General features: G+C 41.4%; 1 protein-coding gene across 1 annotated transcript in view; it reads right to left on the bottom strand.

Moving 5' to 3' along the window:
- BCLAF3 (BCLAF1 and THRAP3 family member 3) overlaps positions 1 to 10,312 on the bottom strand; it is a 127,522-nt gene extending 117,210 nt beyond the window's left edge. Inside the window, exons 1-3 of the mRNA XM_030202266.1 lie at positions 10,302 to 10,312; positions 3,601 to 3,605; positions 108 to 253 (exon numbers count right to left, since the gene is read on the bottom strand). The gene's annotated coding sequence lies outside the window, so the exon portion shown is untranslated. The remainder of the gene's footprint in view (positions 1 to 107; positions 254 to 3,600; positions 3,606 to 10,301) is intronic.
- Between the last annotated feature and the right edge of the window lie 9,695 nt (positions 10,313 to 20,007).

Here is a 20,007-nt window from a genome sequence, read left to right as displayed (position 1 = left end):
ACGTCAAACAATAAGGGGGGAAAAAACGCTCTTATGGCTCTTTAGAAAACAGGAGCACTAGCCGAAATATTACAATATTTTTTAAATAGTCCATCAGAATGCCTTACCTCAGCTAAGGCAATGAAATATGAAGCTTAGTTCAATGAAGTCAGTTTGGTGCAGCAGTATAACCGATTTCTTTGTGTTCATAGTTCAAATGTTTCACCTTCGCAACACGCCTTGAATGCAGTTTCCACCTCTTCTCCAAACAACTCTGTGCAAACCAATATTAAATGTCATTTAATGCAGAAAATTAATGGAAGACGGGCAGACAGGTTCAAAGGATTCTGAATAAAGTCCTTTCCAGCTCTATTTATCACAGCTAGAAGCATATACACTAGCACAGCAGCAGATTCTTTCCCCTCATCGACAGTATGTACTGTGCAAAGCAGTCAGCATTCCACAGTAACAGCATCTTTGTTAGAATATAAAAATATAATTGTATTAAATATTTTTAAAGAAGCCTTGGGCACAGGCAACACTATTACACTAATTACAGGAAGGGTAAGGATGTTTGCCAAACATATCAGTCATGAGCTTAACTCCAGCTTTAATTTTATTTAAAAGCACAACATAATCACTATAAACCACAATTCAACAGTATAATCTGTTAACCTTACAGAATGGCTAACAAAACATAGCATAACAATAGAGCAGCCAAGTCAAAGATAGAGGCCATATAAGCAGATCTAAATATATTCAACAGCTGTTCTTATTGTCCCTGTAGAAAGTAACTTAAGGAGCCAAGGTTCAAATCCTGCTTCTCCCACTGACTCTCCTCGAGACCTTCAGAAAATCAATTCACCTTTCTCTGTCTCAGGTATAACTTAGATTGTATGTCCACTTGGACAGGGAAATACTATTTCTATAGCGCTACTAGATGTATGCAGGGCTGTACACTTGAGCATGGAGACAGTCCCTGCTCCAGAGCTTACAATCTAATTAGCAAGTGTACCCGATTATAGCTCATCTTGATTTCAATTAGGAAAAGGTGAGTAAATCTAAATTTTTTAAAAAATAAAAATAAAGCATATGTGGCCACAATACCAGAATTACTACATTTAGTACATACAATATTCAGGGCTGAAAGAGTCCCAAGGTGACTGGTTCCCAAACATCTAACATTTAGCACCAGGTGCCCGTGTCTGAGCTGCCCCCCCAGCAGGGAAAGAAACTGCCACTGGTGGTCAAATGAAGAATTGGGTCAGGCAGGACAGGAACTACCACCATACTGTTAGAAAGTAGCACCCTGGCTACATTTGATGGGAGGGGGAATTAGGGAAAGTAGCTGTCACACAGTGGCTCACCCATGAGAACTTCTTAGAGGGAACAGAAGTGAAGCAGAGGAAGCCTTAAGGTTGGACACAAAGGGGATAATTTTATAAAGGATTTTTTTTGCACATAAAAGCCAAAGCCCTGAAGTTTTCTGTAGCTAGCCTGGCTCTGAGTAAATGGAAAGCACGGTAAAATCAGTTATAGTGTTACTCAGAGCCACTATAACTGATTTTACCATGTTTTCCATTTTCTAAAAGCTGTGCTCAACTTGCTTTGGTCCTGTCCCGGTCAATGTTGTCATCAACAAGGGACTATAAGGAACACTGAAGCCCTGAGGCACTGCGCTGAAGGCACATGTCAAAGGGGCACACCCCTCAGCATGATGCTTTGTGGGACTTTCTAGTAATTTATGCCTTTCATTGATTTTATGTTTAGGAGGACATTAAGGTCTCTTAACATGATAGGACCCTAGAAAAATAAGGGATAAATAGGGAGGGACATAAATGATGGAGACGGAAGGCCACAGTTTATTTCGATATTCAGTGGGAGGGGTTAATATGACAAAACTTGTTATAATTTTCTCACATAAGCAGAAATGTGGTCCCCTTTTCTATCAAAGAAATCTGATTTTTGTTCTTCCCAATACAGGGAATGGTATAATGGAGTGTCCCTTTAAGAGGGCTAAGGGGCTTGAATCATGCATATGTGAATGTGAGATCCATTGTTCATAAGGGCTTCTTCATTCTGAATTTGGTCCAAGATTTTAATTTGGATGTACTGAAGGGCACTGAAACTTGGCTCCCTGATGTTCTAGAGCCAGCCACGTTGAGTGTCTGCCTGGATGTTGCATATCATTACTTAAGCATGTTTTAATGTCAAACATATATGAAAAGACTACTTTTTTGTACCCCATTATTCATGTCCGGGTATTCCACATTGCTTAAAACATATGTATATTTTTATGTCCAATGTGACAGCTTTCTATACAAACAAGGATTACAAATCACATACATTTCAGACATTAGAAAAACTTGTGTCCCTTACTATGGCATGAATAATTGGTTGGGGGGAGGGGTTCAAAAATATGCTTAACTGATGATATGCAATAGCATTATTTAATGAGTAAATATAATGTTGGATGAATTTATGACCAAGGCTAGACAGCAATACATTTGTTTTTTAATACCAGATTTATATGTCATACCTTTGAAATTCTTAGTTGTTTCACTTCTAACCTGCCTGCAGTTGTTTGCAATTGTGTTCTAAGCACACTTCACAAGTTGGAGGTATGTTGATTATATTTTGGAATTTTTACATTATAACTATTATGAAATTATGCATGCAAAAACTGAATACTACATAAAACATTTTACTACTATGTATAACAAATGATCTTTTATTTTTACAGCTGCAGATAGTTGTGCAGCCTTAGGATCCTATATTCATAGAGGATATACTTTGTATCCCTTTGATATGTGGAAATTTAGCTTATTTTAGGAGTTATATGTATAATGTTCTGTATATAGTATTTCAAGTGTAACTTGTAATTTCTTACAGTTTTATATCACTAATACAGAATGTACGTAGGGTGTTTATTTTTAACAAGGAAAAAAAACCCTAGGTAAAAATAATGTACAGAAAAGAAAGGAGTAGGGGTGGGCCAACAGACTAGGCAAATGTAAGTCAAAACAAGTTTTATTTATAAAGCAACTCTCATGGAAAAGACCCAACACGGCAGTGTGTTTCGGCGATGAAGCACCTGCCTCAGGGGTCATGTACACCATCTTCTGTAGCAAACAATTCTTGCAAAAAAAAGGTAGTGCTTAGCTGACAAAGGACATCAATAAAGAGCTTTCTTGAAGTACTGTTGGGCAAAATGCAGATCTTGCGCTCCTTCCTTCAGACAACCTTCGACCATGGCAAATCACTCAGAATCAGAGGCTGAAAAGTGTGTTCCTTCCCCATGCTGGAGACAGAGGATACTGAGGAATTGGACTGGATGCCAAGAGAGATTTCTCGTCTCAGTTTTCAGTTCTCTATCGCCACCTGCTGGTTAATGGACAACTATCCCACAGGTTCTGGAATTGTGGAAAGCTATATAATGGAAACAGCACTGGAGACTAAAATTTAAAACTATATGTAAGCAAATACCACAGAGACAGATGAGGCGCACATTTCCTAGTTGCCAATGTGACTCAGCTCCACCTTGAAAGCAACAAAACAGTTGTTTCCCCATAGCTACCCAATCCACTGGGGCCCAAGGTCAAATTCTACCTAATTTCTGACTTTTTCTTGGAGTGGGGGGAGGGGGTAACTAACCAAAAGGGACGGAAAAACAACAACCTTACATACAGTTTCCAGCACTCCAAGTGAAGAAGGATCATTCATTGTGGGTCACAGACTCCAACAAAAATAATGATGGTCCAAAGGAGACAGATGAAGTACTTATTGCAGATGATTCTGCTGTACTAACTTATATAAACCTCAGGCAGGCTCACAGAAAATAAAACCGATCTCAAAAATACATCCAGCTGCGGTCAGGATCCACAGTATTAAGATCAATGTGTAGACAAATGTATTGAATATTTACTGCCTTTTGAAGTCCATCCAATGTAATGCATAGCAAAAATATGTCAGGTAATTATTTAATTAAAAAAAATATTCAACTAAAAATACATCAAGACAGTATGCTACTTCTGATAACACAATACACAATAAAACATCTTAATAGACAGCACTGTGATATGTGAAGGTGAAACAAAGATAAAGAGAAAATAAGGGTGACTAACCTTTTTTGTTATTACTTTATGTTCAAATTTTTTGATACAATTTCAAAAAAATCAAGCAATGGCAAAAAGCACAAAAATAGTAAACAGTAATACATAAAAATACAAACATGCCAACAAGTCCAAATCACGGAAAATGAAATCACATTTCCAAATAATTCAAAAGGTAAATAAGGATATTCACATATCAAGCCTCTTATAACATTATTTAAACTCCAAAAGAAGCTCAGAAGTGCATCATTTCTCATGTTTTAAGCATGTTTTAGGTATTTACATGGGAATGCAGCATTACAGCATTTAAGAAAAAAAGTAGCCCCCATAGCCAACAGCCTAGCTTTCAGAGCCAAAAAGGCCTTCTTTCTAAGCAGAGTGGCTCTGGAGACATCTGGAAAAACATTTAACTTTTGCTCCGAGAAACTCAGATGTTTTTCCCAAAATATGTTTTCACAATCAAAGAGAAGTTACAAATAGTGTAGATCTTATATTTATAATATCCTGAGTATCTTCCAAAATCGCAGTTAGATTTACCTCAGAGGTTACTTACCTTATGTCTCTTCTTGAAGATTATAGAGTTTCTTATCTGACAAATAATAATTAACTAGTGGAATTGTTTCTGCAGTAGACAAAAACCCAGAATTTGCTTGAGGTACTTCCTCAAAAGGATTTCTGTAGAAAGCAAATACAGTGCACATCGGATAAGCGCATGCTCTGTTTAACTGCATGCTGTTTTTGGCGCCATCAATTTCTATGGGGACAAACTTTGGTTTAGCACACCACTGATAAGTGCAAGATTCACTTATATACATGGTTTAAGACCGCTCCTCTGCAGGAAAGACTCTGCAAAAGCACACGCATGGAATATGGAAGCCGATTGGCACATGACAAAGGGGCGATAAATTTGAAATCTCATTGGTTAACTGCCACAGGCAGAATAAGCGAAAGAAAGTTGTTAGAGTCTACACTGGCGTCGTCATCACGCAACTGAAAGACTAACACTGGCTGAACGAATAGAAGTTCTTAAAAAATTAGAAGAGTCAAGCATCTATTGCTAAAGAATATGGTGTCAATCCCAATCAAATGTCACGTATCTTGAAGCAGAAAGATCAGCTTCTGGAAGACTGGCAAAACAATACAAATCCACACAGGAAACGTAAATGGGCAGGAAAAGCTGAGAATGTAGAAGATGCTCTTCTCCAGTGGTTTTCTCAACTCAGGAGCAAACAGTTTCCAGTCAGTGGTCCACTGCTTATGGAGAAATTAAATCAGCTAGCTGAAAGTCTTGGACTAACTGAATTCAAAGCCACTGTTGGACAGTTGGAAAGATGGAAGGAGAGGAACAACATAAAATTCAAGAAACAGCATGGTGAAAAACAAGACGCTGATGGCTTTTGGTGCTGAAAATTGGGTTGATTCAGTTCTTCCTACTATCATGAACGAGTTTGCACCTCGTGACATTTTCAATGCTGACGAAAATGGTCTCTACTGGTGAGCGATTCCTGATGGAACACTTGCATTCAAACAAGCCGAAACTACAGGAAGTAAAACGTTGAAGGACCGACTGACGATCCTCCTTTGCTGCAATATGGATGGGAGTGAGAAGTTGGAACCACTCGTCATTGGAAAGAGCAAACAGCCCCGTTGCCTCAAGAATGTTAAGCGACTTCCTGTGTCATACGAGGCTAATGCAAATTCATGGATGACTGGGGAAATTTGGAAGCCGTGACTAAAGAAGTTAGACACTAGAATGCGGCACAAAAGCGTCAGATTTTGTTGCTTTGTGATAATTGTGCTGCACACAGTGATGATTTCACGCTAAAGTCAAGGTGGTCTTCTTGCCACCAAACACAACCTCTCTGATCCAACCTATGGATCAGGGCATAATAGCCAATTTCAAAAAACATCGGGCTCTTGTGCTACGTCGTCTGATGAGTGTTATGGATGACCTGACTGGCAAGGATAAACGTGCTGTTGAACTGGCTCGTAATATATCACTGTTGGATTCCCTACATATACAGAAAGAAGCCTGGAATCATGTTACACAGGCAACCATTGTGAACTGCTACAAGCGGGCAAGCTTTGTTAAGAATGTGGAGAGGGACGAAACAGATGCAGCTGTTGCAAACGCGTCAGATGAACAGGCTATTGACATCCCAGCCGGTGTTACTGAAGAGGAGTTTCATCACTACGTAGCTGTTGATTACGATCTACAAACAGCTGACGACAGCACTGATGTCCAGATATGCACCTACATGCGGGCAACGGCTGATGATGAAACAGATGATGAAATGAGCAGCGAGGCACATGCTGATGAAATTCAACAACCTCCTGTCACTTTTGCAAGAGCGCTGGAGAGTCTCAACACCGTGCGGGCCTATCTGGAGGCCACTGGATGTCAGTGCTATGATAGTTTTTACCATCTGGCAGACGTAGTCTATGGAACTCAGACAATAGTGTACAGAGGACTATGATTACTTAAAGTAAGCCTCACGTCAGTTAACGGAGACTGTATAACGTCAGTTAACGGAGACTGTATACAGTACGTATAATAAACAGTACTGTACATATGTTTATCAGATGCCAAGCTTCTTTGAGTCACAACGGTTAAATGCATGCTCCGGTTAACTGCATGTATTTCTTTGGTCCCAGACCCTTGCACTGTATATAGAAGGGAAATTTAAAAAGCACAAGTTACATGTCCTTTTAGCATTTTCCATCAATTCTAATTTAACATAAATTGCTTGAGATTCCTTAATTGCCGAGATGGAAGAAGCTTTAAGAGTAGACACCTGCGCTTCAACCCCTGAAACACATTTATCAAGAAAAGTAAAATTAGTATCAACATTGACAAATTTGTCAACTGTTTGCTGGGAAAAGGTTACTGATTGCAAATAACAGACTTAAGCAACCCTTCCACACACAATCAAATTTAAGTCCCAAAGCTCTTTCAAGGTAATCTCCTGGGCCAAACTCAGGGTACCTGACACATCCTAGGAGTCTTCAAACTTTAAACAGAAGGCAACCATGATAAAGACATACTCAAGTCGCTGCAGAATCCCTAAGCATCACCTCAAGTTGAATGGGAACTGCCTCGGATCCCGTGGCCATCTGATTCAGTGGAGTTCTTTCTGGAAAACTCAAAAAGAGATCTCTATAGGGGATAGGGCTTCAAAACCCTGATCTCCAGGAGAGCCAGTCACTACTAAATGCTTACCCATAGGACCAATCACTGAAGGTATAGAAAACTTAACCTTCGCTTTACACTTCACCAAATAGTTCAAGGGGGAAAAAAAAAGTACCTGAAACTTGATAGTCCTCAATGCTCCTCGGTGCTCCCATGCTCTACCACCAGATGTTACAGCTCTTAGTCTCCTGAGCATCCTCCAAAGTGGCTTCTCCTCCAAAGAAGCCGCTCCAAATAGCGAAGTAGATAGGGCCCAGCTGATGTCACAGGCTGTCCCAAGTCGGTGCCTGATGGAAACTGCACCGCCTGTGTACCTTACGCTCTACTGCCAGATGTTACAGCTCTCAGTCTCCAGGTGAGCGCCCTCCCAAAGTGGCTTCTCCTCCAAAGGCACGCCAAGACAGCAGCTCCAAATGGCGAAGGAGGTAGGGCCCAGCTGACGTCACAGGGTGCCCCAAGCCAGTGCATGATGGAAACTGCACTGACTCGCTACCCCATGCTCTACCACCAGATGTTACAGCTCTTAGTCTCCTGAGCACCCTCCAAAGTGGCTTCTCCTCCAGGGTGACTAACTTAAGTAAAATCGTAAAGGGAGTCAGGAAAGATGCATGAAAGTGATTTCCACTAGAGTAGGTGTGGATAAGCAAGTGCTGCTGCAGTTTGAGCAGCTGGTGTTAGTCCTTGTGTATGTAGTTGCTTCTACAAGCTTTCACAACTGCTTCCTGAAGTAGAATTCCCTCACCACTAAGTAACTGGCTTTAGTGCACAACTACTCCCACCTTAAAAAAAAAAAAGTTCCTCCCGATGTTTAAGGGTTTAATAGATTGTCTCACCAATATCACAAATTTTAGCCCCTTATTTCCCTGTATAAGTGTTTGGTGAGTAATAGGAGGGGATTTCTACTCTGTAAGGTGATGATATTTGAATCTGCCCATGATTAATAGGCCAGAAGAACAAGTACAGGAGCAATTTATTTCTTCTTCAGATATAGAAATAGAAGACACCCATAACTGTAGACTAACTAACACTTTCTAATCAGCCAAGCTGAAATACTGCTCAAGGATATGCTGATCATACTTCTCCACAGTAATTTCTATAAAATAAATCTAATCATTACCTACTAATATGCTATCCTTGCCTGTACTGGTTTGCTGCTCACAAACAACTGATAGACAAGATCATGGCACCAGTGTCAACTGGCAGGCGGAGCTCAGGCCTTGCTTCTGAAAAATCTGTCATGCCACCCGTGGCCTCTTCACCAAGACAGAATAGGGAAAGGGAAATGGGACTTGATACACCGCCTTTCTGAGGTTTTTGCAACTGCATTCAAAGCGGTTTACATATATTCAAGTACTTATTTTGTACCAGGGGCAATGGAGGGTTAAGTGACTTGCCCAGAGTCACAAGGAGCTGCAGTGGGAATCGAACTCAGTTGCCTAGGATCAAAGTCCACTGCACTAACCACTAGGCTACTCCTTCACTCCACTCCAGCAAACCATAGAGGCAACTACACAAATGAAGATACCGGGAGAAGGAAAGTGTGCACAAGCAGGCAAAGAGAAGCTGCAGTGGAGAAAGTCAGCTCATCATACTGACAGGGCCTTTTTAGATACATGATCTATAAATGGTCTATAAAATAAACATTTGCAAAGCTTCCTTTTGAGGCAGCCTGGGCAAAGAAATCATATTAATTTGGTGTTTAACTTTTCAGTCCTGTAAAGTGGAAGAATGTCATCTGGGTTTAATTTGCTCAGAAGTCTAGCTTTTGCTAGACTAGAGGTTAGAAAGGTCAGTGAGAAATGAAACTTTCTTTGTCCCTTTTTGAGTGATGGATTGTTCATAGGTATTAATTACCACATCTGGATGCCATTCAATCTCGAGGGGATCAGCAAGCAAGGCATACTGGACAGTTTTGCAGGCAGTTTAAAGGATTAGGCTAACGCTGTTTAAAAGAAGATAGAGTAGATATAGATATTCTTGATAATTTAGATTTTGTCTTATAAGGAATTCTGATTTCTGCTTATTTTAGAATATGTTTTATTCTGTTTAATTAATAAGTTCTATTTCTATGTAGAATATCTTTTCAATTCAGTGTTACATTTTTGACTGACTTTTCAAGTGAGCTTTGTCTGTAGTTTAAGAGGTCATCATCTGGTTTGAATTATCCACAGTCCTAGCTAGTTTTGTGTATGAAACTAATAGGTGAAAGAGGTCAGGACAAGTCATCTCCTTGATGAATAGCTAAATGTAGTAATAATAAACCATGTCTGTGTGCCATTAAGTAAGATTGGCCCCTCAATGAACCCAGTTTAAGCTATGACTGGGATTATGTGAATAATAATAAAATGCAAGAGATAGGTGCCACATTGTCTAGTTTGAGAGGCCCCAGGTCATAGGTCAGTTTAGGAAATATCTCAAACCTATGTAACTGATATTTTTAAGTAATGTGTAAGTAATAATTAGTTCAAGACAGGGTAATCAATCTATTCTTTACCATCTGGTGAGAAAGGGGGGGGCTAGAGAGGTGTAGGACCCTATATAACTGGGAGCAGAAGCAGCTTACGTTAGAAGAAGAGAAGGAGCAGAGACGAGAGAGACAAGACACAGAGAGCTGAAGAGAAGGAGAGACCTAGAGCTGATGTCCTACTTTGTTTGCTGGCAAATAAAGAAGATTTCTCTCTCATTCTGGTGTGTGGTGTTTGACTCCTGAAGTACCACAGATTCTGCTAACAATAGTGGTAATTCCTGCAACACTTTGACAGAAACAACAGTCAAATCTCAAACCCTGGTAATATTACCGTGGCTGCATTTTGGCCACTCACAGAAGGAAACATATTTCACTTACTTTGATAAAAATGAATGAAAAAAGTGATACTTTTCCTAGCATTGTGTATAATTTTCTAATCCCTCCATGAAGGTGGTAAGCTTTTCAGAAAAACAAATTAGTCAAGGTGTTTCCCCTGCTTAGTTACTAGGCATGTTTTAATCTTCTAAGTAAACACCCGAGGCAGAAAACTAACAGAGCTGCAGCCATCAAGTGCAACTCACACCATGTGGACACACAAATGCTGCAAGAAAACTTTGTCTGTCTGCAGAAGCATGCAATAGGGATGTTCAAAAACAATGAAACAGGAAAAAAAATGTCATGGTCATTTCATTTTTAGCATAGGCTTTTTTTTTTAACACACATTTTTGTATTTAAAAAAGATTTATAGTCTGCATAACCAAAATCTAAATGGATTACAATACACACATTTAAATACATAAAAACAAAAACATATTACATATCTTGATTAGCCCTCCATGACAGTAGACTTTATAGGCAAAGTATCATTTGCCCCGCATACCCTCACCATGCCATTCTTCAAACCATTCCTGATCTTACAAAGGCTTGTCAAAAAAGGACATATTACTCAAGCTGTGGAGCTGTTGGCAAGGTATTCCACAAAGTAGGGCCAGCAGTAGAAAACATATGCTCACTATTCCCCGATGATCAAACTAATTTAACAGATGTTTGACCTTAATGTCCTAGCGGGTTTACAATGTTTCAGCATCAATTCATATACTTAGATGCTTCAATATGCAAAGCCTTATTAAATCAACAGCAAACATACGCTGAAACTGTTTCATGTGTTATTTGAAAAAGTATACACATTGTAAAAATAAGGCCTATACGAACAATGAAATGAACAAAAACAATGAGACAGATACAAATATGTTAAATGTGTTGTGCCACAAAATAATACACAGCTATTACATTAGTTTTCTTTATTCATCTTGATATGCTGTTTTTTTCAGATTACACAGCAAAGCAAGAGTTTGCAACAATAAAAGGAGAATGAAAATAAAAAACGGAAAACATCAGTGAGCCATACATCCCAGCCCTTCCGAGGCCAGAAACACCACTCCCCAATGCCTTGGTAAAAACCATTTTAAGGCTGGCCAGGGCCAGATTAACACTATTGGGTCCTAGGCAAATGTACATCAGCCCCCTAACCATTTCTCCTTTTCTCAATTCACCTCCCCCCCCCCCCCCCCCCCACTGCAGATTTACTTTCCCTGCCCCACCAGGCGGGTCTTCCCTCCACATATCATTGCTCAAGAAGTAAGAGAAAAGCGCAGAGTCTACTACAGCTGTGAACATGGCAGCAGCTATAGCTTGTGAATGAGTATTGGGACTGGGCAAGAATACGCTTCAAATGGTGTTGCTTAATGATTAGACCTGGAGAACTGCCAAGTTACCAAATGCCAAGAGGCAGATTTAAAGCCAATCCTGGATTTCTGACAACCCTATCTCCTGACCTGTACTGCTGATTTCAAATGGCAGAATCAGGGACTACAAACAGAACACTGATTTTGCACTGAAGTTCAAAAATGAAAGCGGTCAAAAGTCTCTCCTGAAGCTAGGTAACATGACACCTTTGGAACATTGGGCTGAGAACCAAGGAAGTTGAGCAACTCAATTGTCTCAAAGAGCTATGTAAAGACAACTAGTAAAAGAGGCCCGCTTCTAAAAGAAATGAAACAGGTGCTAGCAAGGTTCCACGCCCCCCTCCCTCCTTCCGAGTTCCATGCCCCCCAGCCTCCCTCCCTCTCCTCCGAGTTCCAGGGCCCCCCTCCCCTTCGAGTTCCAGGACTCCCTCCCTCACCTCCCCCTTCGAGTTCCCTCACCTACCCTTCGAGTTCCAGGACCCCCTTTCCCTCACCTCCCCTTCGAGTTCCAGGACGCCCCTCCCTCCCCTCCGAGTTCCACGCCACCCCTCTCCTCCGAGTTCCAGACCCCCGCGCCTCCCTCCTTCTCTCTTTGTCCCCTCCGAGTGCAAGCACGACCTGTCCTTCGGCAGCCCCTCGCCTTCCTGCATGCCAGCTGTAATTTAACAATTCTTACCTCGGGGTCCGGCATCTGCAGTGAAGGCGAGCGGCGCTTCAGACTACCTTCCCATGTGTCTCAGCTCTGCCTCTGGTTCCACCCTCATTTCCTGTTTCCAGAAGGAGGGGAGGGAGGGCCACCCCTCTCACTGATCCGCCCTCTGACATCATTGCCAGGGCAGACTAATGGGAAGTGTGTTACAAACCCAGGCATCCAGACGGAGGTGCAAATTATTATATAGGATGTGCCTGAACCATGAATTTAACAAGTGTTTTTTACATGTGAAAAAAAAAAATCTTCACAAATAAAAGCAAAAGAAAATGGTATTTTGACTTTTTTTTTGGTGCAACTGTCCCTGCTGCCTTTAAACATGCTGTGGTCACACCTCTCCTTAAGAAGCCTTCACTCGACCCTACTTGTCCCTCTAATTACCGACCCATCTCCCTCCTTCCCTTTCTCTCCAAATTACCTGAGCGTGCTGTTCACCGCCGCTGCCTTGATTTTCGGTCCTCACATGCTATTCTTGACCCACTACAATCTGGTTTTCGCCCTCTCCACTCAACCGAAACTGCGCTTACTAAAGTCTCCAATGACCTATTACTGGCTAAATCCAGAGGTCTCTATTCCATCCTCATTCTTCTTGATCTTTCCGCTGCTTTTGACACTGTCGATCATAGCATACTCCTCGATACCCTGTCTTCACTTGGATTCCAGGGCTCTGTCCTTTCCTGGTTCTCTTCCTACCTCTCCCTCCGCACCTTCAGTGTTCACTCTGGTGGATCCTCTTCTACTTCTATCCCTCTGCCTGTCGGCGTACCTCAGGGTTCTGTTCTTGGTCCCCTCCTCTTTTCTATCTACACTTCTTCCCTTGGTTCATTAATCTCATCCCATGGCTTTTCCTACCATCTCTATGCTGATGACTCCCAAATCTACCTTTCTACCCCTGATATCTCACCTTGCATCCAAACCAATGTTTCAGCGTGCTTGTCTGACATTGCTGTCTGGATGTCTCAACGCCACCTGAAATTAAACATGACCAAAACCGAGCTTCTCATTTTTCCCCCCAAACCCACCTTCCCACTCCCCCCATTTTCTGTTTCTGTTGATGGCTCTCTCATTCTCCCTGTCTCCTCAGCTCGAAACCTTGGGGTCATCTTTGACTCTTCTCTCCTTCTCTGATCATATCCAGCAGATCGCCAAGACCTGTCATTTCTTTCTTTACAACATCCGTAAAATCCGCCCCTTTCTTTCCGAGCACTCTACCAAAACCCTCATCCACACCCTTGTCACCTCTTGTTTAGACTACTGCAATCTGCTTCTTGCTGGCCTCCCACTTAGTCACCTCTCCCCCCTCCAATCTGTTCAAAACTCTGCTGCCCGTCTTGTCTTCCGCCAGGGTCGCTTTACTCATACTACCCTTCTCAAGTCGCTTCACTGGCTCCCTATCCGTTTTCGTATCCTGTTCAAACTTCTTCTACTAACCTATAAATGTACTCACTCTGCTGCTCCCCAGTATCTCTCCACTCATCCTTCCCTACACCCCTTCCCGTGCACTCCGCTCCATGGATACATCCTTCTTTCTGTTCCCTTCTCCACTACTGCCAACTCCAGACTTCGCGCCTTCTGTCTCGCTGCACCCTACGCCTGGAATAAACTTCCTGAGCCCCTACGTCTTGCCCCATCCTTGGCCACCTTTAAATCTAGACTGAAAGCCCACCTCTTTGACATTGCTTTTGACTTGTAACCACTCGCCTCCACCTACCCTCCTCTCCTCCTTTCTGTACACATTAATTGATTTGATTATTTTTTTTTGTCTATTAGATTGTAAGCTCTTTGAGCAGGTGTCTTTCTTCTATGTTTGTGCAGCGCTGCGTATGCCTTGCAGCGCTATAGAAATGCTAAATAGTAATAGTAGGATATATAGGCAGATTTAAAGCAATACTAGGATAGTTATATTACTCTTCAGCTGCACACATTCATTCACTGTCAATTTTCAGACATACTCTCTCTGTTCCAGTGCTAAGCTGCTTCTGTTGCTCATGTGCTCAGTCAGTGCTCCTCCCAATCAGCTCTGCTTACCATCATGTAAAGTTCTTGCATTTTTGCCAGCAGCAGACTCCTCACTAGCAGCCCCAGACCCAAGCAGAGCTCACTTCCTCCCCCTCCCCCAAGCAACTGCAGCTCAACAAGACCCTACAAGTGGGAAGGATTGGGGAGCTATGGAGAGCTAAACTGTGAAAAATATCCAATTTAGCTATCCTTCAGGCTTCAAGAGTTTAGCCTCATTGAAAAAAAATGGATGTTGACAATCCTAGCTCTTGAATTCTAAGCACATATAACAACCCCACCTCACCCACCACGCTTTAAACCTCTGCGTCCTAGGTATATGCCCATTTGCCTATTCCTTAATCTGGCCCTGAGGCCAGCTTTAAGGCATGATCAACTGGCCTCATTTCTTAGCAATGGAGGTAAAGCATTTCAAAATAAGGGGGCAGAGGACCTCAAGTTGGAGTACTGTGTAGTCCAGGCAGATCAGCACAGAAGGTTTAAAAAAAAAAAAAGCTGACATTGGGAACAGGATGGAGGACCAGAACAATATGGAATCAGATTAGAAGACAGGCAAACGATCCAGTGTAGATAAAACCCTATGTACCCAAAAAACACGAGGTTAGACTGAGAATAGGAGATGTGGTGAGCCTATCTAGCCCATTATATGAGATGAAGCCAGTAGGTGGAGCATGCCACCATTTTCGCTCACGCAAAACAATAGCAAAAGGTTACTAAACGTAAGGGCCCTGTTTACTAAAATGTGCTAGTGTTTTTAGCATGCGCTAAAAATGTTAGTGCGCCTACAGCACAGCTTAGTAAACAGGGCCCTAAAGCTGTTCCAGTTGGATAGACAGTGACTTAAAAGGTAGAGGACAAAAAGTTATTTTGGGGGGGGGGGGGGGGGGGGGGAGTTTAAACTTGTTTGACAGCTTTTTAAATTTATTTGAAAGCTTCCAATATGCACATATAAATATCATGAAATAAAAAATATCATGAAATAAAAATGGAATATCACAAACTCTCTCTGTTCCAGTGGATAGCAGAGCCGGTAGTGGGAGGCGGGGCTGGAGGTTGGGAGGCGGGGATAGTGCGGGGCAGACTTATACGGTCTGTGCCAGAGCCAGTGGTGGGAGGCAGGGATAGCGCTGGGCAGACTTATACGGTCTGTGCCAGAGCCAGTGGTGGGAGGCGGGGATAGAGCTGGGCAGACTTATACGGTCTGTGCCAGAGACGGTGGTTGGGAGGCGGGGCAGACTTATACGGTCTGTGCCCTGAAGAGCACAGGTACAAATCAAAGTACGGTATACACAAAAGTAGCACACATGAGTTGTCTTGTTGGGCAGACTGGATGGACCGTGCAGGTCTTTTTCTGCCGTCATCTACTATGTTACTATGCTTAAAAATTATTGTAGCTGGTAAAAACAGCAGTTTTAAACTCTGTATTTGTGCTCATTTTTCAACACTGTCCTATACAATACAGATGGCCAAATTTCAGTGAGGATATCCTGTTTCCTGATGAGTTCATCTTAACTGTTGTACTCTGTCTTTGGAAGCCTGGTGTTATAAAGATGGGATATATTGAAATTAAATGGAAATAAAATTAAACTCTCCTTTCACTGGGGCACATCTTCACTTCAACTCATTTGTAAAAGGATTATTCTGTTTTGAGCATGTTTCAGGGACAAGTGGTTTTATAAATCAAAAATAAAATATTTTGTTTTAAGCAGATCTCTTTTGTTTAAACATAAATAAATGGGATTTAAGCCCCTAATGCAGACCATTGGTTTTCTTATATCTTGTTCTTGTGATGACTTGTACTGTGCTAAAACTGAAAACTCTACCTCCTCTATCTGGTCGATAATAAAAGAAACTCATTGTGAACACTTCCCACCCTGAAAGGTTGTTTTGTGGCTGTACATGAGGAATTGTGATATTGAATAAATATGTTTTTGTTCCTTGTCATGCATCCAAAGGTTATATAATCCTTTCAAGAAAGCCAGTTAATTGTTTAACTTATTAGTGGAACATAACCACAGAGGCATGTTATGGTTGCATTTTCAATATGGTAATACTAGGTCCAGCTAAGGAACAAGTTATTTTGAGTTAGTCTTTACTGGTCCAAACTTGCTTTCCTTATGCCATCACCATCCAGCTGGATAGGCAGTGTCTTAAAAAGGTGGAGGATAAAGGGTTGGTTTTTTTTTTTACATTTATAATCACACATTATCCCAAGCAAACTCGGGTTCATTGTGGCTTACATTTGAAAATACAGTGAGACAGAATAATAGAATTCAGTTAACATTGTGGGAGCATGAAGATGGATACGTCTGAAACATTTAAAAAGTTGAGACTACCATATATGCCCAACTGGGCATTTAAATGTCCTTTAATGATGCATGTTCAGAAATCATAGCCATAAGTATAGTATCACATGCATATATATCAGAGCAGGCATCCACACAGTGCAAAAGTAAACTTCAACATTTTTATTTTCTTATTTCCATCTTCCAAAATTCCGGACAGCTGATGTACAGATCGGCAGGACCCAAAGCAGTCCAAAATAAGTCGGAAACAATACAGTTTATACCTAATTGGGTTTAAAAGGCAAAACAATGTACATGTAAGGACTGGATAAACAAATTAAAAGTTTAAAGCTAATGCCCTTAACATGTAATACATGATAGCAATATTGAAACAGTGATGGAATATTCACACAGCAGGCAGCCTGAGCCAACAGAGTTATTTTCCACTGAACATAATTATGAGGAAAGGCTAAAGCAGCTAGGGCTCTTCAGCTTGGAGAAAAGGTGGCTGAGGGGAGATATGATAGAGGTCTATAAAATAATGACTGGAGTTGAATGGGTAGATGTGAATCATCTGTTTACGTTTTCCAAAAATACTAGGACTAGGGGGCATTCGATGAAGCTACAAAGTAGTAAATTTAAAACGAATCGGAGAAAATGTTTCGTCACTCAACATGTAATTAAACTCTGGAATTCGTTGCCAGAGAATGTGGTAAAGGCAGTTAACTTAGCGGAGTTTAAAAAAGGTTTGGACAGCTTCCTAAAGAAAAATTCCATACACCATTATTAAATGGACTTGAGGAAAATCCACTATTTCTGGGATAAGAGGTATAGAATGTTTTGTACTTTTTTGGGATATTGCCAGGTATTTGTGACCTGGATTGGCCACTGTTGGAAACAGGATGCAGGGCTTGATGGACCTTTGGTCTATCCCAGTATGGCAATACTTATTTGTATGAACTTGGCGGCTACTAATGTGCTGAACTGGACAATGTTGGCACATTTAGACTGACTCTAGACAGAATTTCTGTATGAAGGAAACCCTTCCCTCATTATTCAGTACCTCTGTGAAATAGTAATAATAAAAAAAAGGCAAGTGCATTTTTATAGTATACCACTACAATCCACAAAGGAGCGAATTACCGTATGCCATCTTTTTCTTTTGATCTAGGCACAGGGAAAAAATTGGGAAAAAAAAAAAAAAAGATGTTAAATGCTCCCAGGTTATAACCTAATTAATGTTTTTTAAATTATACTAATAAATAGCAAGTCTGATTGTTAAGCAACTGATTCTCATAACATGTTTGTTTTGGTGGCCCTTTACTAGGTGAAAACATCTCTGCATGAATACAGGTAGTCCTTATAACCAGCCCTTCCAAATGACACAATGATTTAAAATTTAGAACTAATTACTTCTCCAAGAAAGCAATACTTCCTCTGTGTACATCCATATGTTGTACAGACCAGCATGTTTAAAAATATAATTGAGAACAAAAATGCTACCAACACTAAAGAATGACAACATGGATAGAGCAGCTCAGATCTGCTTGCTTTGTTTTGGCTGTGCGTGGATGATGGCTGTGCGGAGACGGAAAGGGTGACAAACCTAACTGGTTTCAGCTTTTTGACATCATTCCATTTCCTGTTATCTAACCTCCTTGCAAAAAACAACCTTAAAGTCCAAAGTCAACTAGTAGCCATCTGGCATATTGCCAACATTTACAAAGCTAACCAAAATAAGACATTAAATATTAATGGACCTAAAACTAAACCAATTAAAATCTAAACGTACCCATAAATTGAAATTAAAACAGAGCTAATGCAGGTCTTGACAAATCCTGAGCACCAGGTCACCATGGCGCCTATAAATTGCACAATGACACCTGGGATTTAATACCCACCCCCCCCCCCCCCCCCCAATTTGGCATGCCTCCTTTTCTGAAATCACTGAAGAGGAAACTACACATCTTATTTCCTCCTCGAAACTACCTACCTGTTCCTCTGATCCTATTCCCACCCATCTAATTAACACTCTCTCGCCTACTGTCATCCCTTTTATCTGTCATATCCTCAATCTTTCACTGTCCACTGCGACTGTTCCTGATGCCTTCAAACATGCCGTAATCACACCAATCCTTAGAAAAACCTTCATTGGACCCTATCTGTCCTTCCAATTATCGCCCCATCTCCCTCCTCCCTTTCCTATCCAAGATACTTGAACGTGCTGTTCACCGCCGTTGCTTTGACTTTCTTTCATCTCAAGCTATTCTTGATCCACTTCAATCTGGCTTTCGCCCCCTTCATTCAACTGAAACAGCGCTTGCTAAAGTCTCCAATGATCTGTTCCTGGCCAGATCCAAAGGTCTCTATTCTATACTCATCCTTCTCGATCTATCTGCTGCTTTTGACACGTTGATCACAGCCTACATCTCGATACACTGTCCTCACTTGGATTTCAGGTGTTCTTTCCTGGTTTTCTTCTTATCTCTCCCAGCGTACCTTTAGTGTATACTCTAGTGGATCCTCCTCTACTTCTATCCCAATGTCAGTTGGTGTACCTCAGGGATCTGTCCTGGGACCTCTTCTTTTCTCCATCTATACTTCTTCCCTTGGTACTCTGATCTCATCCCATGGTTTTCAGTATCATCTTTATGCTGATGACTCCCAGATCTACCTCTCCACACCAGAAATCTCAGCAGGAATCCAGGCCAGAGTATCAGCCTGCCTGTCTGACATTGCTGCCTGGATGTCTCAGCGCCACCTAAAACTAAACATGACCAAGACTGAGCTTCTCATCTTTCCCCCTAAACCAACCTCTCCTCCTCCCCCATTCTCTGTTTCAGTGGATAACACTCCCATCCTTCCTGTCTCATCAGCTCGTAACCTTGGGGTCATCTTCGACTCCTCCCTCTCCTTCTCTGCACATATTCAGCAGACTGCTAAAACCTGCCGTTTTTATCATCCTCACTTTAATATTCCCTTATCTCTTGTTTGTTCTGTCCTAATTAGATTATAAGCTCTGTCGAGCAGGGACTGTCTTTTCATGTTCAAGTGTACAGCACTGCGTACGTCTAGTAGCACTTTAGAAATGATAAGTAGTAGTTTTTTGCTTCTGCACCTCAATTCAGCTATGTAGGCTTAAGCCACACGGTGAAGGAAGTTCAAGAGCCTCAAAGAACTTGAAACCGCAAGACCAGCCCGAACTTCCTGTACCGTATGGCTCAAGTTTATATGAGAGCCAAATCACAGCAGGGGCTAGACAGCATGATGTTTCTTCTGAAAAGGCAACCCATGGGGAGGAGGGGTATATGTGAGTCAAACAGATTGATGGGGATCCAAGCTTTGGTGTCACAGGAAACAAAGGCAATTGCCTCTTTCTTTCACCTATCTAGAGGTTGCTTTCACACAGCTGACAGCATGCTTTGGGAAGGGACTACTGGCTTTTGCCAGCAATTTGCAAAGGCACTGTAAGGAGCTGATTTACTAAAGTTTCTTTGACCACAG

Source organism: Microcaecilia unicolor, chromosome 4, assembly GCF_901765095.1.
Source record: "Microcaecilia unicolor chromosome 4, aMicUni1.1, whole genome shotgun sequence".
NCBI lineage: Eukaryota > Metazoa > Chordata > Amphibia > Gymnophiona > Siphonopidae > Microcaecilia > Microcaecilia unicolor.
The sequence above is the reverse complement of the archived record's forward strand: the minus strand, read 5'-3'. Positions and strand labels throughout refer to the sequence as shown.